This window comes from Nycticebus coucang, chromosome 14, assembly GCF_027406575.1.
Source record: "Nycticebus coucang isolate mNycCou1 chromosome 14, mNycCou1.pri, whole genome shotgun sequence".
Classification (NCBI taxonomy): Eukaryota; Metazoa; Chordata; class Mammalia; order Primates; family Lorisidae; genus Nycticebus; species Nycticebus coucang.
This window is the reverse complement of record NC_069793.1, coordinates 64,009,771-64,034,282: the sequence shown is the minus strand read 5'-3', so window position 1 is coordinate 64,034,282 and position 24,512 is coordinate 64,009,771. Positions and strand designations below refer to the sequence as shown.

Sequence of the window (24,512 nt, the reverse complement as noted above, 5' to 3'; positions counted from 1 at the left end):
GAGCTGGAACATATCCTACTTAGTATCTCAAGAATGGAAGAAAAAATATCCAATGTACTCAGTACTATTATGAAACCAGTTTACAATCACTCACACTTTCACATGAAGAATAGATCACAACTATGGCCCAGGATGAAGGAAGGAGGAGGAGAGGATGGGAGGGAAGGGGGGAAGTCAGATCGAGGGAGGGTGAATGGTGGGACCACACCTATGGTGCATAATGCAAGGGTACATGTCAGATCTATTAAGTATAGAGTATAAATGTCTTAACACAATAATTAAGTAAATGAGATGAGGTCTATATTGACCAATGTAAGCGTTCCTAATTCTATATGAAATCAGCACATTGTACTCCATAAATGCATTAATGTGTACATGATCTATGTGTTTATGATTTAATTAAAAAAAAAAAGAAATGCCCTTCTGAAATCCTTCCACCTCTTCCCATAGACCAGTATAAGAGAACACTTTCAGGGAGATAGGAGAGAAATAGGTCAACTGCATATTTAAGGTGGAAAGAAACATGAAAGGAAGAAATAACCCAGAGAGTGGAAAATGTTGATTGTATTCCTGGGTTTACTCTGTGGCAACTTTGTTGGGGATTTGTCTTGCTCATCACTGGCTGTTAAAAAACACTGCAAGATTCTGTTTTGCTTTTGTTTTTAAAACTTCACTAAGAAGCAGACACCCGTAATTTTCAGGCATCTGAAATGTAGCTTAGTCTTCAAATTCCAGTTCTGCTTCCAACTAGTTCTCTAACCTTGAGCAATTTCTCCATCACCAAAATGGAGATAACAGCCCTTGCTCCATAAAATTGTTGTGAAGATCAAAAGGGACAAAATATCTAGACCACTAAGAAATGTAATAAAATGTGATAATGTGTAGTAGTATAATTGTTACTAATATGAGATGTCCCCTGGACCCCAAACATCTGAGGCAGTCACCTTGCCTGGTTCTCTGCTTTCACAACCTCCTCATACCTGACCAGGTCTTACTGAATCATTTCTCATCAGTTCAGTCATCAGGCATCAGCTCTAGGAACCTCAAGAGACCTCTCCTAGCTTTAAGTACAGGTTTGAGAGTCATCTAATTACCCAACATCCCAAGCCCAAACACATAATTTCGCAATATGATTAAACTTAATTTAAATACCAATCTATATTTTCTAAGTACTTTATAAAAACAACATTTAATCTTCTCACACAAGAGGAGGCTGGTGCTGCTATTGACTCTTTATGGAGGACAAAGATGAAATGATTATGTCCTAAAGGTAGGTGGGCTTTCACCCATTGCTATACACATTCTTCCTAAAAGGCTTTTCTTAGCAATAGGCCTCTATTTATTTTTCAAGTTTATATAGCACATTCAATGCAAGGAAATATTTATATTTCTTCCTCCATATTTCTCTATTTCTTCATGTAGGCATTTATAAAGCATTTGTTACAATATACTCTATTCCTCATAGAGTAGGACTTTTATTGAATGAAATCTTGGTTTTCAACTTTATTCTAGATGCTATCTATGTATCAAGACTATGTAGTATAGGCTGTTGGATACATGAATAAATAATGTTCTTATTCTGAAAAGAACACTGAAAGTTTAGATTTTCTTATAATTGTTTGAAATCAATACTTTGACAATGCTTAGATTCATATTATGAGTCTGCACTAGTGCCCAGATGAGGGAAAAGTCTACATTTAGTTTTAGATTCCAAGATCTTGTCTTATAAGAATGCATCTAGTCCAGGTTAGACTAAGTTTCTATATTTCTGAAATTTCCAACTCCATCAGGTATGATTTGTAAAGATGAAAAGATTAATTTTCATGTATTTATTCTGATGTCAATACTTTATAACATTTGATGATCAGTTTTATTACGTAAGACAATGGAAGGAATTGTTATAGCAATAATAGCTTCCATCTTTCATGTCCCCATTTTTTTCTCATTTCTTCATCAGGCTAGTTCTTTGTATTGATTCCTTATTTTAAATGGTACAATCCACTTTATACATTTGAGAAGATGTGAGCCCTATCCACATGGTTGAGCATTTGCCTCCCTGAGCTCAGTAGGTAGTTCTATAATGTCCATTTTAGCCTTTGCCTTTAGATACATAAACAACACTGCTTTAGTCATCTTTGCCTATCTTTAATGTGATAAACTCACATACCCGCAAAAATTGTACCTCCAAATGATTTGGCTTATTGTGGTTAGGGTTCAGAAACAGTAGATTCTAGGCTGGGTGTGGTGACTCATGCCTGTAATCCTAGCACTCTGACAGGCCAAGGCAGGAGAATCATTTGAGCTCAGGAGTTCCAGATCAGTCTGAGCAAGAGTGAGACTTCATTTCTTCTAAAAAAAGAAAAATTAGCTGGGCGTGGTGTCAGGTGCCTGTAGTCCCAGCTACTCGGGAGACTGAGGCAAGAGGAGCTCTTAAGCCCAAGAGTTTGAGGTTGCTGTGAGCTAAGACATCATGGCCCTTTACCCAGGGTGACAGAGTAAGACTCTGTCTCAAAAAAAAAAAAAAAGAAATAAAGAAATAAATATTAGATTTCTATATGTTACTAGCTGGATTATACAACCAGCCCTGTAGGAATGAGGATACTAAAAGATCTCAAAAGGTGAAATGCAATAGAAGGCAACTGGTCCATCCCTTTGTCTTCAGGCAAGATGATCTGTACAATTACCACTAACATCATTTTCAGCCCTTAAGGGAAAGTGTTGGTGCATACAGCCACTCAGAAGTAGAGCCCCCATTAATATTTCAGTTTTGATTCTCTACCTGCTAATATCTCACTTTTTTCTGCTCATCTATAACAAAACTCAGAAGAATTTTACTCAATAAAGCTGGAGGAAAATAAGTTTTGTAATCATTGCCACCAATTCTTTACTTGATTTTCTCTTTCATATTCATACCAATCAGGCTTTTGACCCCGTAACTCCATTGACATGGCTTTTGTCAATGTTCCAATGAACTCTACATTGACAATTCCATTTGTTCATCCTCCATCCTTTATTCTAATTGTGGCATTTGACACAGTTGGTCACTTCCTTAACCTGGGAACACTTTCTTCACTTTTCCTCCAAGATGTGATACTCTACTGTTTCCCCCCATTACCTCACTGGGGTTTCCATTCTCAGGATCCTTAGCTGTTTCCTCACTGTACCAAATTACTTTTTGTTAATCTGGGCCCATACACTTGGTCTGATGCCTACTGGGCAACATATTGCCTGTGCTGCTATTGAGGTTGCAGAGCCAAGATGCTCCTGTTGCTGCTTCTGTATTTGCTCAGCTTGCATGGCCTGCTCCAGAGACTGTTCCTAGTGTCTGGTATGGTTCCTGAAACATCCTGACATCACTGTACCTTGTGACTTTGCTGGTTTTGTTGCATAGCTGTATCAGTCATCTCAGGCAGCGGTAACAAAATATTATAGATTTATTGACTTAAACAGCAGAAAATTTTTTCTCACAGTTCTGAACACTGGAAGTTCAAGATCAGGGTGCCAGAATGGTCGGGTTCTAGTAAGGCCTCTCTTCTTAGCTGTAGAAGGCCACCCTCTTGTCATGTCCTCATGTAGTACAGAGAGAGCCAGAAAGCTTTCTGGTGTCTCTTCTTATAAGGACACAATTCCCACAACGAGGGACCTACTATCATGACCTCACCTAACCCTATACATTGGTAAAGGCCTTATCTCCAAATACTATCACACTGGGGCTTAGGGCTTCAACATATGGATTTTGGAGGGACTTAAAAATTCAGTTAATAACATCCCTGTCATTTCTAGCTCTTCAGCTTCTATATGGATTCTTAGGAATTAAATATCATACCACTAGTTTGGACTGTCACATTTGTAAGATGGAAGTACAAGGGAATTAGTTTGCCAAAGGTATGGACTTTAACCAATGAGAGACAAAGATAATTTATCTGATAATTCATTATTTCCACCCTCCCACATGGTCTGTATTGAGAAGAAGCAGCTCCAGAAAGCCCTTTGGAAGACCTCTGGGACACTGAGCAATCAGCTTGTGGCCAAGTTTGTGCCAGCTCAGTAATGCACTCTTTCCCTGCCTCACTCCCTTTTTCCTTAACTCCTAGAAAGATATTGTGCTCACCAATGTAGAGTTTGCTTATGCAGTTTTGCCTCAAGTTCTGTTTTCTAGACAGCCTAAACTAAGGGAATTGATATAAGAAATTGCCCTTGAGTCAAACTCCCAGGGTAGGATTTTGTCATTTGATTGTTTACTGAAGCAGCAGGGACCACATTGCTCATAGTAAGTAGAGTAGTGGTAACACCTGTGAGACAGTGATATAAAATTACTAAACGAAGGAGGTGAAGGACCTCTATAAAGAAAATTATGAAATCCTCAGGAAGGAAATAGCAGAGGATATTAACAAATGGAAGAACACACCATGCTCACGGCTGGGAAGAATCAATATTGTTAAAATGTCTATACTTCCCAAAGTAATCTACCTATTTAATGTCATTCCTATTAAAATACCAACATTGTACTTTCAAGATTTGGAAAAAATGATTCTGCGTTTTGTGTGGAACCGGAAAAAACCCCGTATAGCTAAGGCAGTTCTTAGTAATAAAAATAAAACTGGGGGCATCCGCATACCAGATTTTAGGCTGTACTACAAAGCCATAGTGGTCAAGACAGCTTGGTACTGGCAAAAAAATAGAGACACAGACACTTGGAATTGAATAGAAAACCAGAAAGTGAAAGTAACATCTTACAACCACCTAAACTTCGATAAACCAAACAAGAACATACCTTGGGGGAAAGACTCCCTATTCAATAAATGGTGTTGGGAGAACTGCATATCCACATGTAAAAGACTGCATACCCACACCTTTCCCCACTTACAAAAATTGATTCAAGATGGATAAAGGACTTAAATTTAAGGCATGAAACAATAAAAATCCTCAAAGAAAGCATAGGAAAAACACTGGAAGATATTGGCCTGGGGAAAGACTTCATGAAGAAGACTGCCATGGCAATTGCAACAACAACAAAAATAAACAAATGGGACTTCATTAAACTGAAAAGCTTCTGTACAGCTAAGGAGACAATAACCAAAACAAAGAGACAACCTACACAATGGGAAAGGATATTTGCATATTTTCAATCAGACAAAAGCTTGATAACCAGGATCTATAGAGAACTCAAATTAATCCACATGAAAAAACCCAACAATCCCATATATCAATGGGCAGGAGACATGAATAGAACCTTCTCTAAAGATGACAGATGAATGGCTAACAAATGTATGAAAAAATGTTCATCGTCCCTATCTATTAGAGAAATGCAAATCAAAACCACCCTGAGATACCATCTAACCCCAGCGAGAATGGACCACATCACAAAATCTCAAAACTGTAGATGCTGGCGTGGATGTGGAGAGAAGCGAACACTTTTACACTGCTGGTGGGACTACAAACTAGTATGACCTTTCTGGAAGGAAGTATGGAGAAACCTCAAAGCACTCAAGCTAGACCTCCCATTTGATCCTGCAATCCCATTACTGGGCATCTACCCAGAAGGAAAAAAATCCTTTTACCATAAGGACACTTGTACTAGACTGTTTATTGCAGCTCAATTTACAATTGCCAAAATGTGGAACCAGCCTAAATGCCCACCAACCCAGGAATGGATTAACAAGCTGTGGTTTATGTATACCATGGAATACTATTCAGCCATTAAAAAAATGGAGACTTTACATCCTTTGTATTAACCTGGATGGAAGAGGAAGACATTATTCTTAGTAAAGCATCACAAGAATGGAGAAGCATGAATCCTATGTACTCAATTTTGATATGAGGACAATTAATGACAATTAAGGTCACGGTGGGGGTGGGGGAAGGGGAGAGCAGAGAGAGAAAGAAGCAGTGGTTGGGGGAAGAAAGGAAGAGCAGAGAGGGGGAAGGAGGGGGTGGGGCCTTGGTGTGTGCCACACCTTTTGGGGGCAGGACACGATTGTAAGAGGGACTTTACCTAACAAATGCAATCAATGTAATCAGTGGCTTATTGTACCCTCAATGAATCCCTAAAAATTAAAAAAAAAAGGAAAAAAAAATTACCAAAGATTTCTCGTTGCCTCAAAACAAACAAACAAACAAACAAACAAACAAACAAACAAACAAAAAACACAACTCAAACAGAATCTTACTTTGTTGCCCTTGGTAGAGTGCTGTGGTGTCATAGCTCACAGAGACCTCAAACTTTTGGGTTCAAGGGATCCTCCTGCATTAGCTTCCCAAGTAGCTGGGACTTCACCTGCTGTGATGACCGGCCTGATTTCTCATTGTTATTGGGATGAAGTAATGGTGGAAGAAGAGAATGCCCGATTGGCCTACAAACTTGGTAATTTTATGGATCATGGTGTGGGTTGCCTGATTTTGATGGCATTGGCAGCATGACAAAGAGAAATAAGCCCATGCCACTGAACTCCCTTATCTAAGTTAAAACATGATACAAAAGTTGCAGGTCCTCCATAGCAGTTTTTTTTTTTTTTTTGAGACAGTGTCTCATTATGCCGCCCTCAGTAGAGTGCTATGGCATCACAGTTCATAGCATCCCTTTTGGGCTTAAGCAATTCTCTTGCCTCAGTCTCTCAAGTAGTTGGGACTACAGGCACCCGCCATAATGCCTGGCTATTTTTTTTGTTGCAGTTGTCATTGTTGTTTAGTAGAGCTCAGTTGGGTTTGAACCCACCTGCCTCAGTGTATGTGACCGGTGCCCTAACCACTGAGCTATGGGCACCAAGCCTCATAGTACTTTTGAAGGATACTAATTTCCTACCAGAGGACAGTGAGCTGAAAATCAGGCCCAGAATATGATCTTTAAAAAAAAACAAAAAACTACCAAACATTTAAAAGTAACATAATTAAAACACTAAATACTGATAACAACATAGTTTTTACACAAAGCTTAATTTTAAAATTCTTACTTTTTCATTTTTTAGGCATTATCTATTGACTTTCAACATGGAAGAAGAGAAATTCTTTCTCACAGCTATCCCTTCTCACTCTCAAGGGTCACTTATCTGCCTTCATCAGAATATAATTATATCATAATTTTAGTTAGATCTATATTCATTATTTACGTCACTGTTGACTACATAAACACTTTAGAGGTGAGTTTATCTGTTACCCAAATGTTAAATCTTCCCTTGAATATATTCAAACACATTATATTTCTACCAGGTTTTCATCCCAGAGCTTTTTGACCTGCTCTAAGTTGTTCTAGTTACTCTCTAGGCACAGCTCTGGTTCTGGGATCTAAAGGAATCCTGGGGGTCCCTTTCTCTCTCTCAATTCTTAGATATCCTGTTACTTAGACTCCTTGGTGCACTTACTTGATTCAGTGGAACTCCTCTTTCCATAGTTTCCTGATAAAGAACTCATACAGAATATCAAGAGCTTGAATGTCTGAAAATGCATTTTATTCCTGCATTTGATTGGTAGTTTTGTGGATGCTGAATTTCAGAATGAAAATAAATTTTCCTCCAAATTTATATTATGTCCATTTTTAGTCTTTTTCCATCTTTCATGTTGCTATAGATAAAACTGATTTTCTGATTTTTTATTTAATTTTTTATTAAATCATAACTGTATACATTTATGGGGTACAATATAATGATTTGATTTACAAAGTGGAATGCTTAAATCAAACTGATTAACATAACCATAACCTCACTTACTTATTTTTTGTGGTAAGACATTTATAATTTACTATTAGTTATTTTGAAGTGTGCCTTTGCATTGTGCACATTAGGTGAGATCTGATTTTTTTAAGTACATTGTTGCCCATGATGATTTTCTGATTTCTTTCTTTTTTTTATTTATTTTTATTAAATCATAGCTGTGTACATTAGTATGATCATGGGGCACCATACACTTGGTTCATAGACCGTTTGACACATTTTCATCACGCTAGTTAACATAGCTTTCGTAGCATTTTCTTAGTTATTTTGCTAAGACCTTTACATTCCACATTTACTAAGATTCACATATACCCTTGTAAGATGCACCGCAGGTGTAATCCCATTAATCCCCCCTCCCTCCACCCACCTCCCACCTCCCTCCCCTCCCTTTCCCCCTTCTCCCTATTCTTAGGTTGTAACTGGGTTATAGCTTTCACGTGAAGGTCCTACATTAGTTTCATAATAAGGGTGAGTACATTGGGTACTTTTTCTTCTATTCTTGAGACACTTTACTAAGAAGAATATGTTCCAGCTCCATCCATGTAAACATGAAAGAGGTAAAGTCTCCATCTTTCTTTAAGGCTGCATAATATTCCATGGTGTACATATACCACAATTTATTAATCCATTTGTGGATCGATGGGCACTTGGGCTTTTTCCATGACTTAGCAATTATGAATAGGGCTGCAATAAATATTCTGATACAAATATCTTTGTTATGGTGTGATTTTTGGTCTTCTGGGTATATGCCCAGTAGAGGGATTACAGGATTGAATGGCAGATCTATTTTTAGATCTCTAAGTGTTCTCCATATCTCTTTCCAAAAGGAATGTATTAATTTGCATTCCCACCAGCAGTGCCAAAGTGTTCCCTTTTCTCCACATCCACGCCAACATCTCTGGTCTTGGGATTTTGTGATGTAGGCTAGTCTCACTGGAGTTAGATGATATCTCAAAGTAGTTTTGATTTGCATTTCTCCGATGATTAAAGATGATGAGCATTTTTTCATATGTCTGAAGGCCGTGCGCCTGTCTTCTTCAGAGAAGTTTCTCTTCAAGTCCCTTGCCCAGCCTGTGATGGGATCCCTTGTTCTTTTCTTGCTAATGGGTTTGAGTTCTCTGTGGATTCTGGTTATTAAACCTTTGTTGGAGACATAACCTGCAAATATCTTCTCCCATTCTGAGGGCTGTTTGCTTGCTTTACTTACTGTGTTCTTGGCTGTGCAGAAGTTTTTTAGTTTGATCAAGTCCCAATAGTGTATTTTTCAAGCAGCTTCAATTGCCCGGGGGGTCCTTCTCATAAAAAACTCGCCCAACCCAATTTCTTCAAGGGGTTTCCCTGTACTCTCTTCTAGTATTTTTATAGTTTCATGTCTTAGGTTTAAATCTTTAATCCAGTAAGAGTCTATCTTAGTTAATGGTGAGAGGTGTGGGTCCAGTTTCAGTCTTCTACAGGTTGCCAGCCAGTTCACCCAGCACCATTTGTTAAATAGGGAATCTTTCCACACTGAATGTTTTTAATTGGCTTGTCAAAGATTAAATAATGGTAATTAGCTGGATTCATCTCTTGGTTCTCTATTCTGTTCCAGACATCTACTTCTCTGTTTTTGTGCCAGTACCATGCTGTTTTGATCACTATCAATTTGTAGTATAGTCTTAGGTCTGGTAGCATGATTCCTCCTGCTTTGTTTTTATTTTTGAGTAATGTCTTGGCTATTCAAGGTTTTTTCTGATTCCATATAAAATGAAGTATTGTTTTTTCAAGGTCTTTAAAGTATGACAGTGGAGCTTTAATGGGGATTGCGTTGAAATTATATATTGCTTTGGGCAGTATGGACATTTTAACAATGTTGATTCTTCCCAACCATGAGCATGGTATATTTTTCCATTTGTTAACATTCTCAGCTATCTCTTTTCTTAGAGTTTCATAGTTCTCTTTATATAGATCTTTCACGTCCTTTGTTAGATAAACTCCCAAATATTTCATCTTCTTTGGCACTACTGTGAATGGGATAGAGTCCTTAATTGCTTTTTCAACTTGACTATTGTTGGTATATATAAAGGCTACCGATTTATAAATGTTGATTTTGTAACCTGAGACACTGCTGTATTCCTTGATCACTTCTAAGAGTTTTGTAGTAGAGTCCCTAGTATTTTCCAGATATACAATCATATCATCTGCGAATAGCGAAAGTTTGATCTCTTCTGACCCTATGTGGATACCCTTGATCGCCTTTTCTTCCCTAATTGCGGTGGCTAAAACTTCCATTACAATGTTAAAGAGCAATGGAGACAATGGGCAGCCTTGTCTGGTTCCTGATCTGAGTGGAAATGATTCCAATTTAACTCCATTCAATATGATATTGGCTGTGGGTTTGCTGTAGATGGTCTCTATCAGCTTAAGAAGTCTCCCTTCTATACCGATTTTCTTAAGTGTTCTGATCATGAAGGGATTTTGGATGTTATCAAAAGCCTTTTCTGCATCGATTGAGAGAATCATATGGTCTTTGTTTTTTAATTTGTTTATGTGCTGAATTACATTTATAGATTTACGTATATTGAACCAGCCTTGAGACCCTGGGATAAAACCGATTTGGTCATGATGTATGATTTGTTTGATATGTTGCTGGATTCTGTTTGTTAGAATCTTGTTGAATATTTTTGCATCTATATTCATTAGTGGTTCAGAGTTTCCCTTTTGGTTGGGCGCCCACCACTTCGCGCAGCCTGAACCGCCAGCCCCCTCCAACACCTGGGGGAAAGGTGCCCGCCCTTTTGGGTAGTTCAAAATGTCTGTTTCCCGGGCAGGATCCCTTCCCTTCAATTGTCCAACAGTTTGCCCAGCTCCCCGTGGTTTTGAGTGGCTCTCCTTTCGGATGCCTCCCTCAGTTCAGGATTAATTATTTGTCAATTGGATTTTGTCAGCATTTACAAGCTGCTGACCTCCGTAGGGAAGGGGCCTGCTGGACAGCATGGCCGAGCAGGGAAGAATCTCTACAACAGAGTCTGTGATTTTAAATTACCCCTCATATATAGCAAACCGCCAGTTCGCTGGGCGTCTCCAGCTGTCTGTCCACTCCAATAATCCACACACAGGGAAGGTCCAGACCACCTTTTCTCTCACCTGATGGCTTGGGAGAGGTGGGCTATACGTCTGTCCTGTCCATGCTCTGCCTCTGATTTTCTGATTTCTGATTTTTTCTATAAACATCTATCTATCGATATATTATTTAGTGACAGGGTTATTTATTTCAGATCAACAGAAGGGTACAAACAATTATGTTACAATGTTTGCATTTGTTAGGTAAAGTCCCTGTTGGAGTTGTGTCCTGTTCCCAGGAGGTGTGCCATATACCCTTACATTGTGCCCATTAGGTGGGAACAGAGTCTTTGTCACCCAGAATGGAGTGTAGTGGCATGACCATAGCTCACTGTGGCTTCAAACTCTTGGGCTTAAGCAATTCTCCTGCCTCAGTCTCCCGAGTTGCTGGGATTATAGGTGTGAACCACCACACCCAGCTCTCATTTTCTAAATCTTGATGGTTTTTTAATTTCCTGCTGTCTTTCCAATGGCATAAGAGAACAAGTTTTCTTTACCAGGAATCATGAAATGACCTAACTTGAAGTAAACATTGCAATGTGTTTCTTGTTTAAGATCCATGTTATCACTGTTTCTTGCTTCTAAACCAATAGTCTAAGTCTCAACCTCCAAAATCTAGGAATAGAAGAGCAAATTAAACAAAAAAATGAAAGAAAAATTTAAAAAGATAACAGAAATAACAGCAGAAATCAATGAAAGATTCTTGCTTCTCCATTCTTGTGATGTCTGCAGTTTAATTACTAGCCATTATAACATTTTTGATTTGTATAACATTAATTGTTTAAGATATTCATCCTATCTATTTCTAAAAGGGTTGGAAGTACTTCTGGATTAAAATAAAGTTCAAAAATAAAGCAAAAAAAATTTAGGAAAACACACACAAAAGAAACCAATGAAAGAAAAAAATAAAAGTGGAGAAAAAAGTTTAAAAGCTACATTTTGGTTTTAAAAATTAATCAAACAAATACACTTTCCTCCTGCAAAAGCACAGCAGAATGTCATAAAGCAGATACAAATAACAAATATAAGAAATAAAAGAGGTAAAAGTCCTACAGAATTGAAAGGATAATAAAGGGGATATTATGAACCATTTTATGCCTATATTCGTTATTATTTTGACAATTATTTAAAGGAAATAGAAAAAAGTGAAAACAGAAAATCTGAATAGATCTATCTTCATTAAAAATTGAATGTGGAGTGCTGCGGAGGAATGGCTGTTCGTCTGCTGTGGCTTCAAGGCCTCCGCTGGTCTGGGGCTGCAGTGTTCTGCTTTTTTCTGCTTAGCTGTTGTTTGGTGAAGAGGAAGCCATGGTGCTCCGAGTCACCAGGAACATGAAAATTAATGCTGAAAATAAGGTGAAGATCAGTATGGCGGGTGCAAAGCGTGCGCCTATGGCCCCTGTTGCAGCCTCCAAGCCAGGGCTGAGGCCAAGGACAGCACTTGGAGACACTGGTAACAAAATCACTGAACAGCTGCCTGCCAAAATGCCTCTGAAAAAGGAAGCAAAAACTTTAGCTACTGGAAAAGTTATTGCTAAAAACTATCAAAACCTCTGGAAAACGTTCCTGAGCCTGTGCCTGAGCCAGAGCAAGAGCCAGAACCTGAGCCTGTTAAAGAGGAAAAACTTTCACCTGGGCCGATTCTGGTTGATACTCCCTCTGCAAGCCCAATGGAAACATCTGGATGTGCCCCTGCAGAAGAAATATCTGTGTCAGGATTTCTCTGATATAATTCTTGCAGTGAATGATGTGGATGCAGAAGATGGAGCTGATCCAAACCTATGTGGTGAATATGTGAAAGATATTTATGCTTATCTGAGACAACTTGAGGAAGAGCAAGCAGTCAGACCAAAATATCTAGTGGGTCAGGAAATCACTGGAGACATGAGAGCCATCCTGATTGACTGGCTAGTACAAGTTCAAATGAAATTCAGGTTGCTGCAGGAGACTATGTACATGACTGTTTCCATTATTGATCGGTTCATGCAGAATAATTGTGTACTCAAGAAGATGCTACAGCTGGTTGATGTCACTGCCATGTTTATTGCAAGCAAATATGAAGAAATGTACCCTCCAGAAATTGGTGACTTTGCTTTTGTGACTGACAACACTTACACTAAGCAGCAAATCAGACAGATGGAAATGAAGATTTTAAGAGGTTTAAACTTCAGTCTGGGTCGGCCTCTACCCCTGCACTTCCTCTGGAGAGCATCTAAGATTGGAGAGGTTGATGTTGAGCAACATTCTTTGGCCAAATACCTGATGGAACTGACTATGTTGGACTATGAGATGGTGCACTTTGCTCCTCTCAAATTGCAGCAGGAGCTTTTTGCTTAGCATTGAAGATTTTGGATAATGGTGAATGGACACCAACTCTACAGCATTACTTATCATACACTGAAGAATCCCTTCTTCCTGTTATGCAGCACCTGACTAAGAATATTGTCATGGTAAATTAAGGGCTTACAAAGCACATGGCTATCAAGAACAAGTATGCCACGTCTAAGCATGCTAAGATCAGTACTGTAGCACAGCTAAATTCTGCATTAGTTCAAGATTTAGCCAACGCTGTGGCAAAGGTGTAATTTGTAAACTTGATACTATATCTGCAAATAAAATGGGCAGCATGTGCCATCTGTACATATTAATGTTTCATTTACTTTTAATAAAGTTTGTGGCCTTTAAAAAAAAAAATTGAATGTGGAGAGTGGAATCCAAGATGGCGGCTGAGGAACAGCTTCCCTACAACAGGGCATGGTGAGTCTGGGGAGAAAAGACTCCAGGCATCTCTGGCTGGAGGGATCTGCCTATAATCATCCCTTTGAGGATACAGGGAGTCGGCAAGGGACTTCTGGACACCAAGAGGAGGACAAAAACAGTGGAAAACTGGCAAGTGGTTGCGTGTGTTCGATTGACCTAAAATCGCCAGCAGCCGTAAGTACAAGCACCAGTGAGACTGCAAAGTGGAACAGCCTTACCTGTGAACGGTTTTGGTGTTTTTAGACTTGGCACTCAGTTGAACTGCCTTGGAGAGAGCTTGAGCAGGAGTGCAGAGAACTTTGGGCATTGTCTAGGGCCCCAGACTGAGCTGCTGGGCTGGACGGAGTGAATAGTGTTTGGCTGTGGGCCACAGGGAGCCATTGTAAGAGAACTTCCCCAGCAAGCTTTGCCCTCAGGGTCACAGAGCAAGGATCGGGTGGGAGCTAGTAACCTAGTGACTGAGCAGCGTAAAGGTAGGGACTGAGCTGCCTTATAGCCTTAACCCTCAGGGGCAGAGTGAGACTGGTTTTGGCACACTGGAGCCTTGGGCTGTTGTCCTGGGTAGAGTGCCGGGGCATCACAGCTCATAGCAACCTCAAACTCCTGGGTTTGGCACCACCCAGACCTCCATAAGAGCTGCACCACAACCCCCAACCTGCAACCCACGCCTATGGGGCCTCCGCATGCCCTGACCAGGAACTGCGGGAGCCATGCAACCCTGCGTCCTCTCTCCTGTATCCTCCCTGCCTCCACACCAGCCCACTCATCTAGACAGGGACTCTGGTAGCCACGTGCCCTCCAGAACCCTCCCTGCCTCTGCGCAGAGCCCTTCTCCTGGCCAGAGACTGCTGGAGCCTTGGGCTCTCTGTGTCAAAGTCACTGGGCACCAGGCACTGCCAGAACTGTGCGCACCACCTTCCACCCTGTTGCTGGATCTGAGTGTGTCACACTCCAGAGCTGCTCCCATGACCAGAACTCCCTGGCTGGGGCAGCCCCAGAGGAACTACACAGGGTCTCTCCCTACAAAGATCCAGCAATAATAGAGTGATCCTGCTGGGGTATAATCTTGGAGAGACACGTCCCCAACTCTGAGGACGGCCAGAGGCAATGGTGAAAAACAATCACGAGGTGAAATCAACAGAAAAACTCTGGCAATATGAATAATCAGAGTAGATCAACTCCCCCCAGGATAAATGGGGTAGACACAGCACAAGATCCCATGCACAAACAAATAGCTGAGATGTCAGAAATTGAATTCAGAATCTGGATAGCAAATAAGATCGAATTAGAACTCCAAGCAGTAACCCAAAAGATATCTCAAGAATTCAATGAATTCAAAGACCAAATGACCAAAGATTTTGACACATTGAGACAAGAAGTCGCATCCCTCAAAGATCTGAGAAACACAGTAGAATCCCTCAGTAACAGAATGGACCAAGCAGAAGAAAGGATTTCTGACATTGAAGATAAAGCTTTCAAATGCTCCCAAACTCTCAAAGAGGAAGAGAAATGGAGGGCAAAACAGATCACTGTCTCAGAGAGCTGTGGGATAATTCAAAGAAAACCAATATTCGTCTTATAGGGATCCCTGAAAGTGACAAAGTGGCTTCACAAGGCACAGAGTCTCTTCTCCATGAAATTATGAAGGAGAACTTTCCAGACATGCCAAGAGATTCTGAAATTCAGATAGCAGACAGTTTCAGAACTCCAGCATGACTCAACCCAAATAAGACATCCTCTAGACACATCATAATCAATTTCACAAAAGTTAATATGAAGGAGAAAATTCTGAAAGCTGTCAGACAAAAGAAAACCATTACCTACAAGGGGAAGAATATTGGAATAACTGCAGATCTCTCTGCTGAAACCTTTCAAGCTAGAAGAGGATGGTCATCAACTTTTAATCTCCTAAAACAAAATAACTTTCAACCCAGGATCCTGTACCCAGCTAAACTGAGTTTCATTTATGACAGAGAAATTAAATACTTCAATGACATTCATATGTTGAAGAAATTTGCCATAACTAAACCAGCTCTTCAGGATATTCTCAGACCTATCCTCCATAAAGATCAGCGTAATCCTCCACCACAAAAGTAAACTCACCCAAAAAATTTCGATCAAATTCCAACTTCCACAGTCACAAAAGGATTAAAAATGTCCACCAGACTCCTGAAAGGCTTATCAATATTCTAAATTAATGTGAATAGTTTAAATTGTCCTCTAAAGAGGAACAGGTTGGCTGACTGGATACAAAAACTCAAGCCAGATATCTGCTGCATACAAGAATCGCATTTTACATTAAAAGACAAATATAGAGTCAAAGTGAAGGGATGATCATTTATACTCCAGGCAAATGGAAACCAGAAAAAAGCAGGCATTGCAATCCTATTTGCGGATGCAATAGGCTTTAAACCAACTGAAATAAGGAAGGATAAGGATGGACACTTCATATTTGTTAAAGGTAATACTCAATATGATATTTCAATATTAATATTTATGCACCCAACCAGAACGCACCTCAATTTATAAGAGAAACTCTAACACACATGAGCAACTTGATTTCCTCCAGTTCCATAGTAGTTGGAGATTTTAACACCTCTTTAGCAGTGCTGGATAGAGCCTCCAAAAAGAAGCTAAGCAAACAAATTTTAGATTGAAACTTAACCATTTGACATCTGGATGTAACAGACATCTACAGAACATTTCATCCCAACAAAGCTGAATACACATTCTTCTCATCAGCCCACAGAACATACTCCAAAATAAACCACATCCTCGGCCACAAATCTAACCTCAGCAAATTAAAAAAAAAATAGAAATAATTCCTTACATCTTCTCAGACCATCATGGAATAAAAGTTGAACTCAATAACAACAGGAACCTGCATACCCATACAAAAACATGGAAGCTAAACAACCTTATGCTGAAGGATAGATGGGTTATAGATGAGATTAAGAAGGAAATCACCAAATTTTTGGAGCAAAACAACAATCAAGACACGAATTACCAGAACCTCTGGGATACTGCAAAGGCAGTCCTAAGAGGGAAATTTAGAGCACTGCAAGCCTTACTCAAGAAAACGAAAAGAGAGGAAGTTAATAACTTAATGGGACATCTCAAGCAACTGGAGAAGGAAGACCACTCCAACCCCAAACCCAGCAGAAGAAAAGAAATAACCAAAATCAGAGCAGAATTAAATGAAGTTGAAAACAAAAGAATTATACAACAGATCAATAAATCCAAAAGTTTGTTTTTTGAAAAGATCAATAAAATAGATAAACCTTTGGCCAACCTAACCAGGAAAAAAAAGAGAAAAATCTCTAATTTCATCAATCAGAAATGGTAACGATGAAATAACAACAGACCCCTCAGAAATTCAAAAAATCCTTAATGAATACTACAAGAAACACTACTCTCACAAATATGAAAATCTGAAAGAAATTGACCAATACCTGGAAGTACTCCACCTACCAAGACTTTGCCAGAATGAAGTGGAAATGTTGAACAGGCCTATGTCAAGTTCTGAAATAGCATCAACTATACAAAATCTCCCTAAAAAGAAAAGCCCAGGACCAGATGGCTTTACGTCAGAATTCTACGAAACCTTTAAAGAAGAACTAGTACCTATATTACTAAACCTCTTCCAAAATATAGAAAAAGAAGGAATATTACCCAACACATTCTATGAAGGAAACATCACCTTGATTCCCAAACCAGGGAAAGACCCAACAAGAAAAGAAAATTATACACCAATATCACTAATGAAAATTGATGCTAAAATACTCAATAAGAGCCTAACCAACAGCACATCAAAAAAATTATTTTTTATACCACGACCAAGTGGGATTTATCCCAGGGTCTCAGGGCTGGTTCAATATACATAAATCTATAAATGTAATTCAGCACATAAACAAACTAAAAAATAAGGACCATATGATTCTTTCCATTGATGAACAAAAAGCTTTTGATAATATCCAGCATCCCTTCATGATCAGAACACTTAAGAAAATTGGTATAGAAGGGACATGTCTTAAACTAATAGAAGCTATCTACGGCAAACCCACAGCCAATATCATATTGAATGGAGTTAAATTGAAATCATTTCCACTTAGATCAGGAACCAGGCAAGGTTGCCCAGTGTCTCCATTGCTTTTTGACATTGTAATGGAAGTTTTAACCATTGCAATTAGGGAAAAAAAGGCGATCAAGGGTATCCACATAGGGTCAGAAGAGATCAAACTTTCACTCTCTGCAGATGATATGATTGTATATCTGGAAAACACTGGGGATTCTACTACGAAACTTTTAGAAGTGATCAAAGAACACAGCATTGTGTCAGGCTACAAAATAAACACCCATAAATCTGTAGCCTTTATATATACCAACAATAACCAAGCTGAAAAAACAGTCAAGGACTCTATTCCTTTCACAGAAGTGCCAAAGAAGATGAAATATTTGGGAGTATACCTAACAAAGGACGTGAAAGGTCTCTACAAAGAGAACCATGAAACTTTAAGAAAAGAAATACCTGAAGATGTTAACAAATGGAAAAACATACCATGCTCATGGCTGAGAAGAATCAACATTGTTAAAATGTCCATACTACCCAAAGCAATATATAATTTTAATGAAATTCCTATGAAAGCTCCAATGTCATATTTTAAAGATCTTGAAAAAATAATACTTCATTTTATATGGAATCAGAAAAAACCTCAAATAGCCAAAACATTACTCAGCAATAAAAACACAGCAGGAGGAATCATGCTACCAGACCTTAGACTGTACTATAAATCAATAGTGATCAAAACAGCATGGTACTGGCACAAAAACAGAGAAGTAGATGTCTGGAACAGAATAGAGAACCAAGAGATGGATCCAGCTACTTACCATTATTTGATCTTTGACAAGCCAATTAAAAACATTCAATGGGGAAAGATTCCGTGTTTAACAAGTGGTGCTGGGTGAACTGGCTGGCAACCTGTAGAAGATTGAAACTGGACCCACACCTTTCACCATTAACTAAGATAAACTCTCACTGGAGAAAAGGCTTATACTTAAGACATGAAACTATAAAAATACTTGAAGAAAGTGCGGGGAAAACTCTCGAAGGAATCGGCCTGGGTGAATATTTTATGAGGAGGACTCCCCAGGCAATTGAAGCAGTATCAAAAATACACTACTGGGACCTGATCAAACTAAAAAGCTTCTGCACAGCCAAGAACATAGTAAGTAAAGCATGCAGGCAGCCCTCAGAATGGGAGAAAATATTTGCAGGTTATACCTCCGATAAAGGTCTAATAACCAGAATCCACAGCGAACTCAAATGCATTAGCAAGAAAAGAACATGTGATCCCATCAGGGTGGGCAAGGGACTTGAAGAGAAACTTCTCTAAAGAAGACAGACACACGATCTACAAACACATGAAAAAAAGCTCATCATCTTTAATCATCAGAGAAATGCAAATCAAAACTATTTTGAGATATCACCTAACCCAGTAAGAGTAGCCCACATAACAAAATCCCAAAACCAGAGATGTTGGCGTGGATGTGGAGAAAAGGGCACCCTTCTACAGTGCTGGTGGGAATGCACACTAATACATGCCTTCTGGAAGGATGTTTGGAGAATACTTAGAGACCTAAAAATAGACCTGCCATTTTATCGTATAATTTTTTTACTTGTTCTATACCCAGAAGACCAAAAATCACAATACAACAAAGACATCTGTACCAGAATGTTTATTGCAGCCCAATTCATAATTGCTAAGTCATGGAAGAAGCCCAAGTGCCCATCGACCCACGAATGGACTAGCAAATTGTGGTACATGTATACCATGGAATATTATGCAGCCTTAAAGAAAGATGGAGACTTTACCTCTTTCATGTTTACGTGGATGGAGCTGGAACATATTCTTCTTAGCAAAGTATCTCAGGAATAGAAGAAAATGTATCCAATGTACTCAGCCCTACTATGAAGCTAAATTTTAGCTTTCACATGAAGGCTATAACCCAACTATAGCACAAGACTATGAGGAAAGGGCCAAGGAAGGGGAAGGGAGGGGGGAGGTCAGGGAGGGTAATGGGTGAGGCCATACCTACGGTGCATCTTAGAATGGGTACAGGTGAAACTTACTCAATGCAGAATACAAATGTCTACATACAATAACTAAGAAAATGCCACGAAGGCTACTTTGAACAGCTTGATGAGAATATTTCAGATTGTATATGAAACCAGCACATTGTACCCCTTGATTGCACTAATGTACACAGCTATGATTTAACAATAAAAAAAAGAAAAAAAAATTGAATGTGAAATCAAAACAAGAAAACCCTTCAGACTGGGATTTCCTGCAGAATTCTGTCAAATACTTAAGGAATTAATAAAACAAAGATCATATGAACATTTTCAGAAAATAGAGTATGAGGGATTACTTTCCAACATATCTTCTGAGGTGAGAAAAATGCTGATGTAAAAACCTGAAAGGGAAATTATGAGAAAGAAAATTATGAGAACAATATCTCTTGTGAACGTAGACACAATTATCCTTATCAAACGAAGTATTAGCAAACTAGATACAGCAATATATGGCTGAGTGGGGCTTATTCCAGGAATACAAAGTAGTTTACCATTTAAAAATAAGTATGTATAGTACACTGTACACAGCATAAAGGAGAAAAATCTGATTATTACCTAAGTATGTGAGAAAAATAATTTGACCAAATTTAACATCATTCTGGACAATTTTCAACAACTTTCAATAGAAGTGTACTTTCTCAACTGGTAAAAGACAGCTATAAAAAAATGTATAATTAACATTTTAGTTTATGAAAGAAGGACTGAATATTTTCCTCCCAAGGTAAAAATAAGGCCGCAGATGGACATATATGTCCTAACTCAACCTATATATGGGTACATAATGTGCAGTTGTTTGCATATCAGTTATACCTCGATAAAGTTGTGAAAAATAAGAGGGTCCACAGAAGACATTAGTTAGAATGCAGACATATGGGGACCCCCATTCCCTGCTGGTAGGAGCATAAAATTGTACAGCTACTCTAAACACGCTTTGCTTAACTATTTGAGGAACTGCAAAATAATTATTGCATGATCAGTAATTCCATTTCTAGGTACATACCCAAGAGAAATGAAAACATGAGTTGACACCAAAGTTTTTACACAAATGATATAGTCATATTATTCATAATAGTCCAGAGGTGGAAACTACCCAAATATCCATCAGCTGATGAATAAACAAAATGTAGCATGCATATATAATGAACTATTTATTATTCAGCCATGTAAAGGAATGACATAGTGATATGTGTATATGCTACTACATGGATGAACCTAGAAGATGTTAATCTAAGTAAATGAAGTAAGACAAACTACCACATACTATATGTTTCAACTCATATAAAAGTCTGGAATAGTAAAATCTCTAGAGAAAGAAAGTAGATTAGTGATTGCATAGGGATAGTGGGAGATGGGAGAATAGGAGAGTGATAACTAAAGGATATGGGATTTATTTTTGAGGTGATAAAAATGTTCTAAAATTGACAATGGTGATGGTAGCATGCATCTGTGTATATATTATAACTCACTGAACTCTATACTTTATATGAGTGAATTGTGCAGTATTTGAATTATAATCTCAATAAAGATGTTTTAAAAAAAAGAAAAAGATTAGAATCAAAGTAAGGATGTCTGAGTTACTAATTCAATACTGTGTTGGAGGTCCTAGCTAATAAAGAAATATCATACACTTTAATCTCTAGCAAGAATTTTTATGGAAATGAACAAATTGATTCTAAGATATATATAAGAATATAAAGAACCTATACTGGCTAGAATCACAGCTATAGCTAAAAGTACAATGTTGGAGGACTTAACTACTTCATTTTAAAACTTACTATAATGTCATTAGTATCAAGGCAGCGTAGTATTGACCTAGAGATAGACAAAGAGATTAATGAAAAAAACACCCAGAAATATATCCACACATAAAGAGTTGACAGATTTTTGACAAAGTTGCCAAGGCAATTCAATATGTAAATGAAAAAAATTTAACAAATAATGCTGAAACAACTAGGTATCTATATGTAAAAATTAAATCAAACTCTATTCCACATCACACCCAATTTTTATTTGTGTTGGATCATAGCCCTAAAATTAAAAGCTAAATCTATAAAATAAAGCACTGACCATGAATAAATTGGTTATTTGGACTTCATAATAACTAAAAATTTCTTTTTATCAGATAATATCAGTAAGAAAATCCAAAAGGCAAGCCACAAAATTGTACAAAATATTTTCACTATGTGTATCTGGCAAATGCCCTGCATCCAGAATGTATGAACAATACATCTCAATAACAAAACCAAAAAGCTCATTAAAAATGGTCAAGAGTTTAACATTTCATAGAAGATATATGCATGACAGTAAACACCATTAGTTATCAGAAAAATGCAAATTTAAACTACAATGTGTTACTAGTATGTATTCATGAGAGTGTCCAAAATGAATGAAAAGAATGACGAAATTAAGGATCGGCTAGGATGTGGAAGAGCTGGGAACTGCTATACATCATTGGTGGGATTATAAAATGGTACAACAATTATTTTGGAAAGGCAGGTTTTTATTAAAGTTTAGCAAATACTTATTTTCTGACCCACCAATTCTACTTTTAAGTTAAAAAATATTCATAGCAGCTGTATTCAAAATAGCCAGAGGGAACAACCCAGCATCTAAAAGTAGATAAACTTTGGTACATTTATACAAGTATACCATACACACATTCATACAAAGTATGTAAACTTTCTTATTAATGAAATAGTGCACAACATGAAGTAATCTCAAAAACATCATTCTAAATCAAAGAGATCGAACATAAAGAATATGTAATGTACAATTTCATTTAGATGAACTTTAAGAACAATAAATTTAATTCAAGGAGATCAGAAATCAAATAGTAGTTGCCTACATAGGGGAGTGAGTGAGGGTATTACCTGGAAGTAGCATAAAGGAACTTTCTGGGATTATTTTATGAAAATACTTTGTAATCATGATTGAGGCAGTGGCAATACTGTTGTACACATATTTGTTGGATTAAACTGCATACTTAATATATGTACATTTTACTTTATGTGAATTATATGTCATTCAGGGATAGAGAGGACAGGGAAAAATAAATTCAATTATACCTAATATAGCCCCAAGTAGAATATAGCCAGTTTTTCTGACTTCCCCAACAGCTTGAGTTAAAGATCCTGGAAAACAGAATTTATTGGTCAGTCTGTGGCTTCTGATTGTCTGGGGCAAATTAAGACTACTAATGTGTGCTAAGACCTGAAGTGAAGGAAGAATTTTTTAGATGGCTTCAGATTGAGTAAACGTGGGAGTCATTGAGAGTACATGGGGCAATTTGCTTACGTCCCATATTAGAGTTGTCGCCAAGAACTTATCTTTCTGAATCATCATTATCATCTCAACACCTAGAATCGTGTGTGGTGTGTTGCATATTCTCAGCAGTGTCAGTGATAATAGGGAAAAAAAATATCCTCTCATCCCTGGATCAGAGTTTATTAGATTCTTGATCCTAGGGCCTAGATTCTAGGAATTCACTTGGTGAAGAGTAAAAAGCATAGAATTTAGAATTAGAAAGATTGAAGTTTGAATTCTGGCTGGGTATTTATTTGCTTTCTTGGACAATTTGCTGCCTTCCTAATCTTCTAATCTTCTGCTCATGGCTCTGTAAATTGGGGATAATTATATGCTCCTTATCAGATGGTTATGAGACTACAATAAGACAATTCAGATCCTCTCGGTGCACTGTGGGGGTATCAAACTAATCCATTGCTGATAATAGGTGACATTTTTGGGCCTAGATCATCCTGAGTCTGCTAGAGGTCTTCTGTCTAAGCTCTTTCCAAAATTACCCAGGAACAAAATACCAATCAAGACATCTCTGCCTGCAGGTTCTAGGCAGGGATGTCAGAACCAGACCCTGAGAAATCTGGAACATACAGGGCCTTCGAGTGGCTGCTATAACTTTCACTTTTATAAACCTGCTCAGGAAGTCAAATTGGACAGAGTTCCCTGTGTTCTCCCCGAAGAAGGGCCCTGGTCCTTCCCCTGCTCTGTACCTTTTCCTATAATTTTTTCTTTTTTATTGTTGTCATTATGGTCAGTTGTTGGGTGCTGTGTCTGCCTCTCTGGTTTTTTTTTTTTTTTTTATGAGACAGAGTCTCACTTTCTTGCCCATGGTAGAGTGCCATAGCATCACAACTCACAGCAACCTCAAACTCTTGGGCTCAAGTGAGTCTCTTGCCTCAGCCTCTCAAGTAGCTGGGACTACAGGTTCCTGCCACAATGCCTGGCTATATATTTTTTTAGAGATGGAGGTCTCACTTTTGCTCAGGCTGGTCTCAAACTCGTGAGACCAATCCACCCGTCTCAGCCTCCCAGGGTGCTGGAATTACAGGTGTAAGTCACCGGGCCCAGACTGCCTCTCTGATTTTCGTATGAGGGTTTACATGTGTACATTTCTCCAGTCAGACTTAGAGCTCACTGATGGAGGTGTCTATGTATCCCTATCAAAGTAGGAACATCTGCTTGTGGATAAGAATTTTTTTCTCCCTATCAGACCAGTAGCCCTATCTTTCTGATTTTATTAAGGTCTTCTGGAAGGTACAAATGTCAGTCAGTCAGCAGAACTGGATTCCTTAGGAGTCATCATTAGTTTGGTAGCCATATTTCCCATTAGACAGTGACTCCCTGAGCTTTGTAACCATATCTATATCATATATGGTGAATACCTTATTATTCTTCCATCATCTGACTTATGCTATGCTACCTTCTCAAAGTCAGGATACCAGAGTATGGGTTTCTGTCTCCCCATAGTGCTGGCAGCCATGGCCTTTTAAGCCTTGATCAATGGCTAAGAGGACACT

General features: G+C 38.4%; 1 pseudogene; it reads left to right on the top strand.

Annotated features, from left to right (window-relative positions):
- Nucleotides 1-12,113: 12,113 nt before the first annotated feature.
- Nucleotides 12,114-13,390, top strand: LOC128565366 (G2/mitotic-specific cyclin-B1-like; annotated as a pseudogene).
- The last annotated feature ends 11,122 nt before the right edge of the window (nucleotides 13,391-24,512 follow it).